This window comes from Phoenix dactylifera, unplaced genomic scaffold (genome assembly GCF_009389715.1).
Source record: "Phoenix dactylifera cultivar Barhee BC4 unplaced genomic scaffold, palm_55x_up_171113_PBpolish2nd_filt_p 000870F, whole genome shotgun sequence".
Taxonomy (NCBI): domain Eukaryota; kingdom Viridiplantae; phylum Streptophyta; class Magnoliopsida; order Arecales; family Arecaceae; genus Phoenix; species Phoenix dactylifera.
Window position 1 is genome coordinate 128,490 of NW_024068233.1, and position 13,045 is coordinate 141,534.

Here is a 13,045-nt window from a genome sequence, read left to right on the forward strand (position 1 = left end):
TTAACTGCATTTTTGTTAGCTTATCTGTAAAAGAAGTACGAGTATCCTTGTTCGTACCATAAGGTTCATGATTTGGTTTTTACATAAAGATAGAGGTTGAATACCCCGACTAGATCACCTAAGTGCCTTATGTTCCGACCTTAGTTGACCTATAGTCACGATGCAGTCACGTTATATGGTTCAATTTACCTTCTCTTTTTATTGATTAAAAAAAAAGAGAGAGAAAGAGATGACAAGTCTGACCTCGTGGCGTAGTCTGGTTTGAGTAATTAAGCCCGAGGGGTATTTCACCTAATGCCTTGAGCCAACTGGATCAGGAGTGATCGGCCGAAAACTGGCTACATGGACCTTACTAGAGCCTAAGGGGGTTGGACTATTGTAATCATCATATCTGTTTAAAAATAAAAATAAGCATGAATAGGGTTGGTCGGACTGAACCCAGTGACATGTGGTAATGGCTGGTTTGACTCCATTAATTTGAAACTCTGTGTACTTTGGATATTTAGTTGGGATTGATAGCTCCTTCTTTATATGCGAACCATTCTTGACAAATTTAGACAACATGAGATATTCTAAAAATTTGATGGATCAGGCTTTAATAAACTGTAGTAAACACTTGTGAACTTGAGTAGTGCACCAAAAATTCAAGCAGTACCATGTTGTGGTGGAGGTATTAGTGCTCTAAGAAAGTCATTCTGTTTATGCATACTACACTTTAGTATTCCCCTTGCCTTGATAGTTGCCATGCTTGAGAAAAATATATATCACGTGTGTATTGACTTAGATTTCATTATATCTCATTTTATGAATGATGTTTGTGGGTGACATCACTGCAAACCCTCACGAGACAACACTCGTCCACTAGGATAACCTAGGAGTTTAACGGCTTGTTGCACGTGCTAAGTGCAATCGTGATTCCTACGAAAGTGAGTACTTATTTTAATTTTATGCAATTAGTTCTAATAAAACATCAAAGGATCAACCAACACTTTTGCTACGATTTTAATCTTGCTCTTTTTAAAAAGAGAAATTAAATGTAGAATATCCGAGATCGAATCCACGGGGATTTGACAGTGAACAAAAACTAAAGGCTAAATAATATTCGGATTGACAAAAATATAACTAAGGCATGAGGATTCAGCCTAGCACTTCATCATGCTTTTCTTAAAATCATCTATTATCTCAGTTAGATCTGAGTAAAGACCTAACCAAAAAGTGGAGAGGTAAAAATACCAATTAATCATTATTAAAATAGATTTAGTTTTATGGACAGTATTACAGTAATTCTATTTTAAACTACAGGGATTTCTAAGCATCTGTTATACCCGGAGAAAATAACAAATCAAAAAAAATATATAAGTTTAAAATAGTTTCTATAAATCTGCTGCACCATAAATCAAATCAAAAATATTAAAATTCCATTGATGATTAAAGAAAATACATGAAGAAAATGCTAGGCTTTTTCCTAGCCTTAGTTAGAAAAGATTTAGCTATCCATATGAGATGCAAGCATTTTTATAAAAGGGATTAGCATAGAATAAATAAAATAAAGAATAAATCCCCTTTTTTTTCTTTTTTTTTTCCTTTGGTTGAGAAAACAGAGTGCTCTGTTTTCTCTTGTCTCTCGCGTCTCCTCCTTTGTCACGGCTGCTCCCGGTTCTCCTCCTTTGTCTCTCTTCCTCTCTCACCCGGTTGAGAAGACGGATCAGAAGAGGAGATGAGAGTTTTGCTTCGCTGGTTCCTTTAGCCTCTTCCTCCTCCGTCGCGGCTGCTGGCTTCCTCCTCTTCCGTTGGCTGTGTAGGAATGAATGGAAAATCCCTCCTCCCGAATGGCCTCCCCCCCTTATAGCATGTTGAAGGCACGGCTGGTGAGACGTGTGGTGGTTTGGGAGTTGATCCGTTTGCTTGAGATGCGGGATGTAGTTGAATCGCTTGAGACTCTTCAGCTGGGAACGTTGCAGAAGTTTGAGAATGGATGAGACACGGGGTGGAATGATCCGGTTGGAAGATGAATGCTGGGGACGTTGCAGAAGTTTGGGAGTTGCGCACATCGCCACAAATGCAGGGAAACTCCTCACGGATGCATGCTCTGTTTGTGGGAATGTGCTTCACGAGTAGATGAGAAGCTGGGAAGAGAAACTGGGAAGACATTTATGTTGGGAAGTTGAGAAGACTCCTCTGATGGCTGGAATTCATTTGCTGTAAAAAAAGTGGAGGACTCGGCTTGGAATGTTGGGTTTGTTCCTAAATAGAAGAGATGGGATGTTGATCCTGTTGCATGTTCTGAGAGGTCACGGACAGTTGAGAAGTTGGAAAATTTCAAAGCCCCCATGCTGCGGATGTTGGAAAATTTGTTGAGCTTGGGCTACCAGGCATTGGGCTCAAATCCAGAGTTACTGGATCTTTTGGATTAATTTCACTCAAACACAAATAAAACATTAATTAATTAATTTTATTAATAAAAATTAGCTATAATACTAATTTAAGATGGTATAAAAATTTTACTTTTGTACTCTCATCACACCCCCCCAACTAGCTTATTGCTAGTCTCTAGCAATTTAGTGTGAAAATGATAAAATGAGGGTGCAAAAGTATTGTTTATTTTATTAATATATATCAATATGCATGAATTAAAATAAATACTCACTTTTGTAGAGCATTAAGATTGCACTTAGCACGTGCAACAAGCCGTTAAACCCCTAGGTTACCCTAGTGGACGAGAGTTGTCTCGTGAGGGTTTGCAGTGATGTTACCCACAAACATCGTTTTAAGTTAGAAGATACTTTAAAACATAGCAACCCTTAAGGCAAATGTAGATGTGACGTCTCAGAATATCTATACCTCCACCACAATTGGGTACCCCTTGAGTTCTAGGTGCACTACTCAAATTTACAAGTATTAACTATCATTTGTTAGCTCCCAACTCACTAAATTTTCCGAATATCACATGTTATTTATCCAGAATGGTACGCATATAAAAATGAAGCTATCAATCCCAACTAGACATCCCAGGTACACAGAGTTCTAAAACAATGGAGTCAAACCAGTCATCCACATGTCACTTGGTTTAAGTTTAACTAACTCACTCATGTTTAAAATATTTTTTTTTTCACAGTGATTACAACAGTCCAACTCCATTAGGCTCTAGTAAGGTCCATGTAACGAGCTTTGGGTCAATGACTCTTGATCCAGTTGGCTCAAGGCATTAGGTGAAACACCCTTCGGACTTAATTACTCGAACCAGACTACACCACGAGGCCAGACTAGTCACTTATTTCAGTCATTTTCACTTTTTTACGCGAACACTCGCTGCTTTGTAGGCAAGAAGCCCGGTTACTCAGTAAAGACAAACTGTATTATTTTTCTCTCTTTTTTTTATATACATATGTAACGTGACTGTATTGTGACTATAGGTCAACCAAGGTCAGAACATAAGGCACCCAGGTGATCTAGCCGGGAATTTCAAACTCTATCTTTATGTGAAAACCAAATAATGAACTTTAGGACAAGGACACTCGTACTTCTCTTGCAAATAAGATCAACAAACAAATAGGTAACACAAGTGAACTCCTGAGGCCTTCCTATTGTCATTGAATACTTGTGTGGGGATCTAATACTAGGTCTCTAATAAGTCATATTGTGCTCCTTGCCTTAATAGCTACACATGTTTAATTCTTTGAAAAAATTAAAGTGGTAATTAAATGCAACAAAATATATGTTTGTTATTATTATTACTATTATTATTATTATATATATTTATTTTTATTTTTTTATTTTTTTATTATTTTTTATTTTTTATTATTTATTTGTTTATTATATATTTTTTTATTAATATTTTTATTTTATTATTATTATTATTATTTTTGAAAGATATGACAATTGGTATGATATATAGAAAAATACAGTAATCTCTCCCCCCCAACTTAATTTCAACATTGTCCCCAATGTTGCAACATGAATGCATAAAATATGGCATTAATGATTGTATGAAGGATAATAAGGCTGAAGGTGAGAATTTACCTGATAGAATGACTGCATACTGTTGTTGCTCTTCAATTGTCATTATAACAGAAAATGAAAGAAAGACAAATTATGATACAAATAGAGGATCTCTAGCAGATATAGAGATCAATCCTGATAAACAGGATCTTCCAGATTGGTCGATTCAACCTCTGGGGTAAAGTTGTCTAAAAATAACTTCAAATGTTGGCCATTTACTTTAAAAATATTGCTGGTGTTTGGATTCTCTATCTCAACAGTTCCATACGGATAAACAGTTTTAACTATAAACGGGCCGGTCCACCTAGATCTCAATTTTTTGGAAAATAAATGAAGTCTTGAATTATACAATAGAACTTTCTGGAAAGGTTCAAATGTTTTCCTTATAATATTTCTATCATGAAAGACTTTCATTTTGCTCTTATAAATTCGAGCATTCTCATATGCTTCATTCCTGATTTCTTCTAGTTCATTAAGTTGAAGTTTGCGTAGTGAACTAGCCTTATCCATATCAAAATTAAATCTTTTAATAGCCCAATAGGCCCTATGCTCCAATTCCACGGGCAAGTGACACGGTTTGCCAAAAATAAGACGGTACGGAGACATACCAATCGGACTTTTAAAAGCAGTACGATAAGTCCAGAGTGCATCAGTTAAACGCAAAGACTAGTCTTTGCAATTTGGGTTAACCGTTTTTTCCAGAATATTCTTAATTGATCGATTGGATACTTCAACTTGTCCACTTGTTTGTGGATGATAAGGGGTGGCGACTTTATGGGTGATTCCATATTTTCGCATTAAAGCCTCAAAAGGCTTATTACAGAAGTGTGAACCCCCATCACTGATGATGGCTCGAGGCGTTCCAAATCTGGAAAGAATGTTTTCTTTTAAAAATTTTAAAACAGTTTTGTGGTCATTATGTTTGCAAGGAATTGCCTCAATCCATTTGGAGACATAATCTACAGCTACTAAGATGTACAAATTTCCGAATGAAGGAGGAAATGGACCCATAAAATCTATTCCCCAACAGTCAAATATTTCGATAATTAAAATTGGATTGGGGGCATTATATTCCTATGAGTTATCCCACCTAACTTTTGACAACGCTCGCAAGCTTTGCAAAAGTTATGGGAATCTTTGAACAAGGTGGGCCAATAGAAACCGCACTGTAAAATTTTTGCAGACGTTTTCTTAGCAGAGAAATGACCACCGCAAGCTTCAGAATGACAAAAGGAAATGACACTAATAAATTCGCCATTAGGTACATATCTCCTAATAATTTGGTCTGGGCAGTATTTGAAAAGATAAGGATCATCCCAGAAGAAATTTTTTATTTCGGTCAGAAATTTTCTTTTGTCCTGTTTATTCCAATGAATCGGGAGTTCACCCGTGATAAGAAAATTTGCAATGTCTGCAAACCAGAGTGACGACGTGATCTCAAAGAGTTGCTCATCAGGGAAAGTGTCTCTTATGGGTAAATTGTCTATGGAATCTGGAAGAGTGAGACGGGACAAGTGATCAGCTACTCTCTACCCCCTTTTTATCTCTTATTTCTAGAAAAAATTCTTGGAGCAGAAGGATCCACCTAAGCAAACGCTCCTTAGCATCCTTTTTTGAAAGAAGGTACTTAAGGGCAGTGTGGTCAGTGTAGATAATGATTTTGGATCCAATCAAGTAAGACCTAAATTTGTCTAGCGCAAATACTACGGCGAGTAGTTCTTTTTCCGTAGTGGTGTAATTCATTTGTGCACTATTTAAAGTCTTACTTGCATAGTAGATAACATAAGGTTTCCTTTCCTTTCTTTGCCCTAGAACTACCCCAACTGCATATTCACTAGCATCACACATAATTTCAAAAGGAAGCGACCAGTCTGGTGGTTGCATGATGGGAGCAGAGGTCAGCAAGCTTTTAAGTTTATCAAAAGCTCTTTGACATTCTTCAGACCACACAAATTGGGTTTCCTTTTGAAGGAGATTACATAAGGGTTTAGATATTGAGCTAAAATCTTTAAGGAATCTCCTATAAAATCCTGCATGACCCAAAAATGAGCGTATATCTTTGATAGTTTTTGGGTTGGGTAAATTAGCAATTAAGTCAATTTTAGCCTTATCTACTTCAATTCCTTCAGATGAAATGACATGCCCGAGAACAATTTCCCTAGTTACCATGAAATGGCACTTTTCCCAGTTTAAGATTAGATTCTTCTCCTCACACCGAATTAAGACTAGCCTTAAATGGTCCACACAGTTTTCAAAAGAGGAGCCGAAAACCGAAAAATCATCCATGAAGACTTCCAAAAAATGTTCAACCATGTCAGAGAAAATACTGAGCATGCATCTTTGGAAGGTTGCAGGAGCATTACATAATCCAAAAGGCATTCTCTTGTAAGCAAATGTGCCAAAAGGACATGTAAAAGTGGTCTTTTCCTGATCTTCAGGATCAATTGCAATTTGGTTGTAACCTGAATAGCCATCTAGGAAGCAATAAAATTTATGACCAGCCAACCTTTCTAAAATTTGATCAATAAAAGGTAGAGGAAAGTGATCCTTCCTTGTGACAGAATTAAGTTTTCTATAGTCAATGCATACACGCCAACTAGTGGGGACCCTAGTTGGAACTAATTCATTGTTGGCATTTTTGACTACAGTAACACCAGATTTTTTCGGGACCACTTGGGTTGGACTTACCCATTTACTATCTGAAATTGGGTAGATCATACCCGCATCCAGAAGTTTCAGATCTTCTGCCCTAACCACATCCTTCATGTTTGGGTTTAATCGACGTTGAGGTTGACGAGAAGGTTTGGCATCAGCTTCTAAGTGGATTCTATGAGTGCAAATTGAGGGACTAATTCCCTTGATATCAGCAATTGTCCACCCTATTGCTCCCTTATGCTCTTTGAGAATTTCTAATAATTTTAGTACTTGACTTTGTTCGAGTTGGGATGATATGATCACAAGAAAAGTCTCTTCTTGACCAAGGTATGCGTACTTGAGCTCAGATGGCAAAGGCTTTAGCTCAAGTTTAGGTGCTTGAACACTAGATGGTAGAGGACTATTGTTGCGTGTGGGCAATTCATCAAAACGAGATTTCCACCTATCTGTATCCAACAAAGGAGCTGAATCTAATATAGCACTGATTTCTCTAAAGTTTTGGTTGATATCTATATTTCCAAAATGAGTTAGGCATGTTTCTAAAGGATCAGAAGAAAGAGATGGGACAAGAGCATCTTCTACAATGGAGTTGATCAGATTAACTCCATGAATTTTGATGAGAGCACAAAAGTGCGATCTACATACCACTTAAATTAGTATTATTGCTAACAAGATAATGATAATCTCATTAGATTAATATTATATTTTTGTTGAGTGTAGGTGATCGTAAATCGAGGCCAAAATATGTATTCAGTATAGATTAGGCTTAGACAAATGCATGACTCAGACCGCGTATGCCCAACCTCATCATGGTCAAATCGAATTCACCATTATCGAGTATATGTGCACCCGATTTTTAGTGCAGAGGACCAGCGAGGAGATCCCGAACAGCAAGGCACCGCATCCATCTTCTCCACGTGTGATCCCACGCATCCGCCCGCCTCCTCCACAGCGTCCGCAAAGCAAGCCTCCCGCGATCAACGCCCTCATCTTCCGCCCGTTTAAGGCGCCTCCTAGCTTCCTCCTTCCGCGTGCGCCTCCTTCCAGCTCCGCATCAGATCTCCCAGCATCCCGCGGCAGTCTTCTTCATCAGCAATCCCATGTTCGTGCAACCTCCCGAGATCTCCCAAGCTCCAGCGTCACAGCAAGGCACCGTATCCGTCTTCTCCGCCCATTCCGGGTCCTCGCACGTCCGAGCCAAGGGTCCTGCTTCCATCCGCCTCCCGCGAGTGAGCCACGGCGTTCATCCGCCTCTCCCACGTTCCCAGCTCCTCCGGATCAAGCAACATCCAGCCGTGATCAGCTCACACGTCCCAGAAGCTTCCCAACGGCTATCCGAAAGAGATCGCGATCCATCCGCGCGTCTTCCGGATTCATGATCGCCCAGCCATCCCTCCGCATCCGCTCCACATTTCCAGCCTCCTGATCCAACCGCGATCACTCCCGGCTGTCCGTGAAGCGTCCCGGCAGCCCGTGAAGCATCCCGTGCCATCCTCTTCTTCCGTTTGCTCCCAGCTCTTCTCTGCAATCAAATCTTCAGCTTCCGGATCAAGCAACTCAGCCGCATGCATCCCGAGCCTCACGGATCGGTTTCCACCCACGGACAAATTCCCCTGTTCCAAGGTCACCGCCCAGCCGTCTGCCTCCTCCATCACGACCGTTCTCAGCACCAGATCCGGCCGAGATTAGTTCCAATGCTTCAGCCTCACACGCCCAAGATCCAGCCGTTTGCCTCTAATGCATTGATCTCCAGCGCATTCCGAAGATCCATGGAGGGAGAGAGTTGATTATAAGAGGTAGTCAGCTGAGAGGGGGGGTTGTTCCGGTTCCCACACAAAAAAAAGGAAGAATAGAGGAGTCGGCTGCTGCGGTTGAAGGAAAAGAGAATAAGGAAATAGGGGATGCCCTGTTTCCGAAAAGAAAAAGAAGAAAAAAAAAATAGAGAGAGGAGTAACAGGGGAAAGTCTTTGATGTTGATGGCTGGCTAATTCTTTAGGTGAAGGGTGATGGAGGAACCCTTGATGTATTGCTATCTTTGAAGTAAATTCTAAACCTTTAATTCTTATAGATTTATATTTCCAATATATTATGGATTCTTGCATAATTATTTTGTAGATAGTTCTTTAATGGTTTATGTTGATCGACATGTGGACCGCTTTAGTAGTTGATTTGTCGTTGATGTAATAGGCACGATAAATGCTTAGAAATAGAGTTCATATGTCCCTAAAATATATCCCATGCTTTGATCTATCCTACATTTATATCTTTAATCAAGAATCGAAGAATTTATTTCTTGAATGCAAAATTATCAAGGGGGATTCCAGATCCCTACTCCATCTTAATCTATCCATACTTTAATTCTCTGTGTACTGATTTGTTTTCTATTTGCAAAACATCATCTTAATCAACAAATTAACTGAATTAATTAATCTGAGATTACGCTAATAATCTATAGATCGTTCCCTGAGGAATCGACCTCGGACTTCCGAGTTATACTACTTGTGCGAATCTCCTGCACTTGGGAGAACAATTTTATTTTTGCACCAAGTTTTTGGCGCCGTTGCCGGGGAACGAACCCGGGTCACCCGCGTGACAGGCGGGAATACTCACCACTATACTACAACAACAAATCAAATACTAAAGCGGTCCACATGTCGATCAACATAAACCATTAAAGAACTATCTACAAAATAATTATGCAAGAATCCATAATATATTGGAAATAAAAATCTATAAGAATTAAAGGTTTAGAATTTACTTCAAAGATAGCAATACATCAAGGGTTCCTCCATCACCCTTCACCTAAAGGATTAGCCAGCCATCAACATCAAAGACTTCCCCCTGTTACTCCTCGCTCTATTTTTTTTTCTTCTTTTTCTTTTCGGAAACAGGGCATCCCCTGTTTCCTTATTCTCTTTTCCTTCAACCGCAGCAGCCGACTCCTCTATTCTTCCTTTTTTTTGTGTGGGAACCAGAACAACCCCCCCTCTCAGCCGACTACCTCTTATAATCAACTCTCTCCCTCCATGGATCTTCGGAATGCGCTGGAGATCAATGCATTAGAGGCAAACGGCTGGATCTTGGGCGCGTGAGGCTGAAGCATTGGAGCTAATCTCGGCCGGATCCGGCACTGAGAACGGCCATGATGGAGGCGGACGGCTGGGCGGTGATCTTGGAACAGGGGAATTTGTCCGTGGGTGGAAACCGATCCGTGAGGCTCGGGATGCATGCGGCTGAGTTGCTTGATCCGGAAGCAGAAGATTTAATTGCAGAGAAGAGCTGGGAGCAAACGGAAGAAGAGGATGGCACGGGATGCTTCACGGGCTGCCGGGACGCTTCACGGACAGCCGGGAGTGATCGCGGGCAGATCAGGAGGCTGGAAATGTGGAGCGGATGCGGAGGGATGGCTGGGCGATCATGAATCCGAAAGAGGCAGAAGTTCTCAAGTTGCTTGACGTGGGTATTATTTACCCAATTTCCGACAGCAAGTGGGTAAGCCCTACTCGAGTTGTTCCTAAGAAATCGGGTTTGACGGTAGTAGAAAATGAACAAGGTGAACTAGTTCCAACTCGTGTCCCGACGAGTTGGCGCATGTGTGTTCACTATCGAAAGCTGAATTTGGTCACACGAAAGGATCATTTTCCTCTACCCTTCCTAGACCAAGTATTGGAGAGGGTTGCAGGGCATGATTTCTATTGTTTTCTCGATAGCTATTCGGGATATTATCAAATTAAAATTTCACCAGAAGATCAAGAGAAGACTACCTTCACTTGTCCTTTTGGCACATTTGCTTTCCGACGAATGCCATTTGGGTTGTGTAATGCACCTGCAACATTCCAAAGATGCATGCTCAGCATCTTTGAAGACATGAACGAGAAATTTTTGGAAGTGTTCATGGACGATTTCTCCGTTTTTGGCGACTCATTTGATGATTGCCTGTCACATTTACAAGCAGTCTTAGCTCGATGTATAGAAAAGAATTTGATACTGAATTGGGAGAAATGTCACTTCATGGTGCCAAAGGAAATTGTCCTAGGACATATTGTTTCATCGAAAGGAATGGAAGTAGATAGAGCTAAGACCGATTTAATTGCTAAGCTACCTGCACCCAAGACGGTTAGAGATGTTAGATCATTCTTGGGTCACGCCGGATTTTATAGGAGGTTCATCAAGGACTTTAGTGTCATAGCTCGACCATTATGTAACCTCCTATCTCTTGATACACCGTTCAATTGGACTGACACCTGTCAGGAGGCATTTGAAAAGTTGAAGTCTATGCTTAGCATTGCACCCATCGTGCGACGCTAGCGACTATGCGATAGGAGCTGTCTTAGGACAACGCAAGGATAATAAGCCATATGTCATTTACTATGCAAGCAAAACCTTAAACGATGCTCAAATGAATTACACTACCACCGAGAAGAAATTGCTTGCAGTAGTATTTGTCTTAGATAAATTTCGCTCTTATATCCTTGGTGCTCCTATTGTTATCTTCACGGACCATGCGGCACTAAAATATTTGTTGGATAAGAAAGAAGCCAAACCACGCTTAATACGATGGATACTTCTACTCCAAGAATTTGGCATCACTATCAAAGATAAAAAAGAAGTAGAGAATGTGGTTACTGACCATTTATCACGATTAGTTTTTAATGATTCGGTGCCACAGTTTTCCATCAAGGACTCATTCCCTGAAGAGCAGTTGTTTGCACTCTCTATTGTGCCATGGTACGCTGACAATGTAAATTTTCTTGTTACGAACCGGATTCCGGAGCATTGGGGGTCAACAGATAGAAAAATTTTCTTGCACGAAATAAAGAATTATTACTATGACGAACCTTATTTATTTAAATATTGCAATGATCAAATCTTTAGACGATGCATACCGGATCATGATATACAAAGCGTACTTTCTTTCTGCCACACTAATGCTTGCGGTGGACACTTTGCCTCTAAGAAAACTGTTGCAAAAGTTTTGCAATGTGGTTTCTATTGGCCCACTATGTTCAAAGATGCCCACGAGTTCTGCAGGACATGTGATCCATGTCAACGTATTGGAAGTCTAACTCGTAGGCAAATGATGCCTCTTCAACCCATTACTATTATCGAAATTTTTGATTGTTGGGGCATCGATTTTATGGGCCCATTCCCACCATCTTTTGGATATGAGTACATTTTAGTCGGTGTCGAATATTTGTCCAAATGGGTAGAAGCTGTTGCTTGTAAGACCAATGATCACAAATCCGTCCTGAAGTTTTTAAAAGAAAATATTTTTTCACGATTTGGGATGCCTAAGGTCATAATTAGTGATGGTGGAAAACACTTTTGTAATAAGCCTTTTGAGACATTATTAAAAAAGTATGGTGTCACCCACAAAGTTGCTACCCCATATCACCCGCAAACTAGTGGCCAAGTAGAATTAGCCAATAGGGAGATCAAGCGTATTTTAGAGAAAACGGTGAACCCATCACGAAAAGATTGGTCCTTGAAACTATCAGATGTATTATGGGCCTATCGTACTGCATACAAAACCTTTTCTTGAGAATTTTGCAGATGAAGAGGACTCTTTTTCCTTGGGGGAGCCTTCTTATGACTGAGCATGAAGGCAAAGGTATGTGTATATTAGTTAGGATTATTTTTCTAGTTTTGTAGGTTTTATTTTCTGGATATCAACAGCTCAAGGTATTCTTCTTCTCTTCAATATTATTTTCTCTACTGTCTTTCATTATAGCTTTCTTGTATCTATTACATTGAGGACAATGCAATGTTTAAGTTGGGGGGAGGGAAGTATTTTGGAAAAAAAAAATGCATTCTTTTCTAAGCAAATGCACATGTATTTTCATATTGAGTTTGTGCAACTATTAAGGCAAGGAATACATGCATACTATGACTGATCAGAGACCTATTATTAGATCCCCGCACATGTATTACAAGTAGGAATCCCAGTCCAAGTAGGAATCTCAGTTCAAGTAGGATTCCTAGTCCTAATCCAATTAGGACTCTAGGAATCTTACTCCAAGTAGGACTCTTGTTTTAAGTCCAATTAATTAATTCTCTTTGTTTCTTCTTCAGCTTATTATCAATCGAATTGATTACTTGTGATTCCTAATCACGATTCAACCATCGGATCGGTCAATGCCTTTAGTGTGTGACCCCATAGGTTCTACTCTGACTGGTAGTGAGATATATTGTGATCTCTATCACAATATCATTGAAAACTCCTTTCAATGGGTCGGAACGATTCCAACTCTACTCATTAGGGCATATCGATCATCGAGATAATCCCTATGAGTCCCACCATCCACCAGTGACACCTAGCGGCATGTAGTAGCTACCCAGCAGAATAGAATGATGAACCTCTAGGTGCAGTTATCGTGTAATACTGTCCTAC

At 39.9% G+C, this 13,045-nt stretch overlaps 1 non-coding gene across 1 annotated transcript; it reads right to left on the minus strand.

Annotated features, from left to right (window-relative positions):
• Positions 1 to 9,209: 9,209 nt before the first annotated feature.
• TRNAD-GUC lies at positions 9,210 to 9,281 on the minus strand. Its single transcript has one exon. It is a non-coding gene; the product is annotated as a tRNA-Asp (tRNA).
• Between the last annotated feature and the right edge of the window lie 3,764 nt (positions 9,282 to 13,045).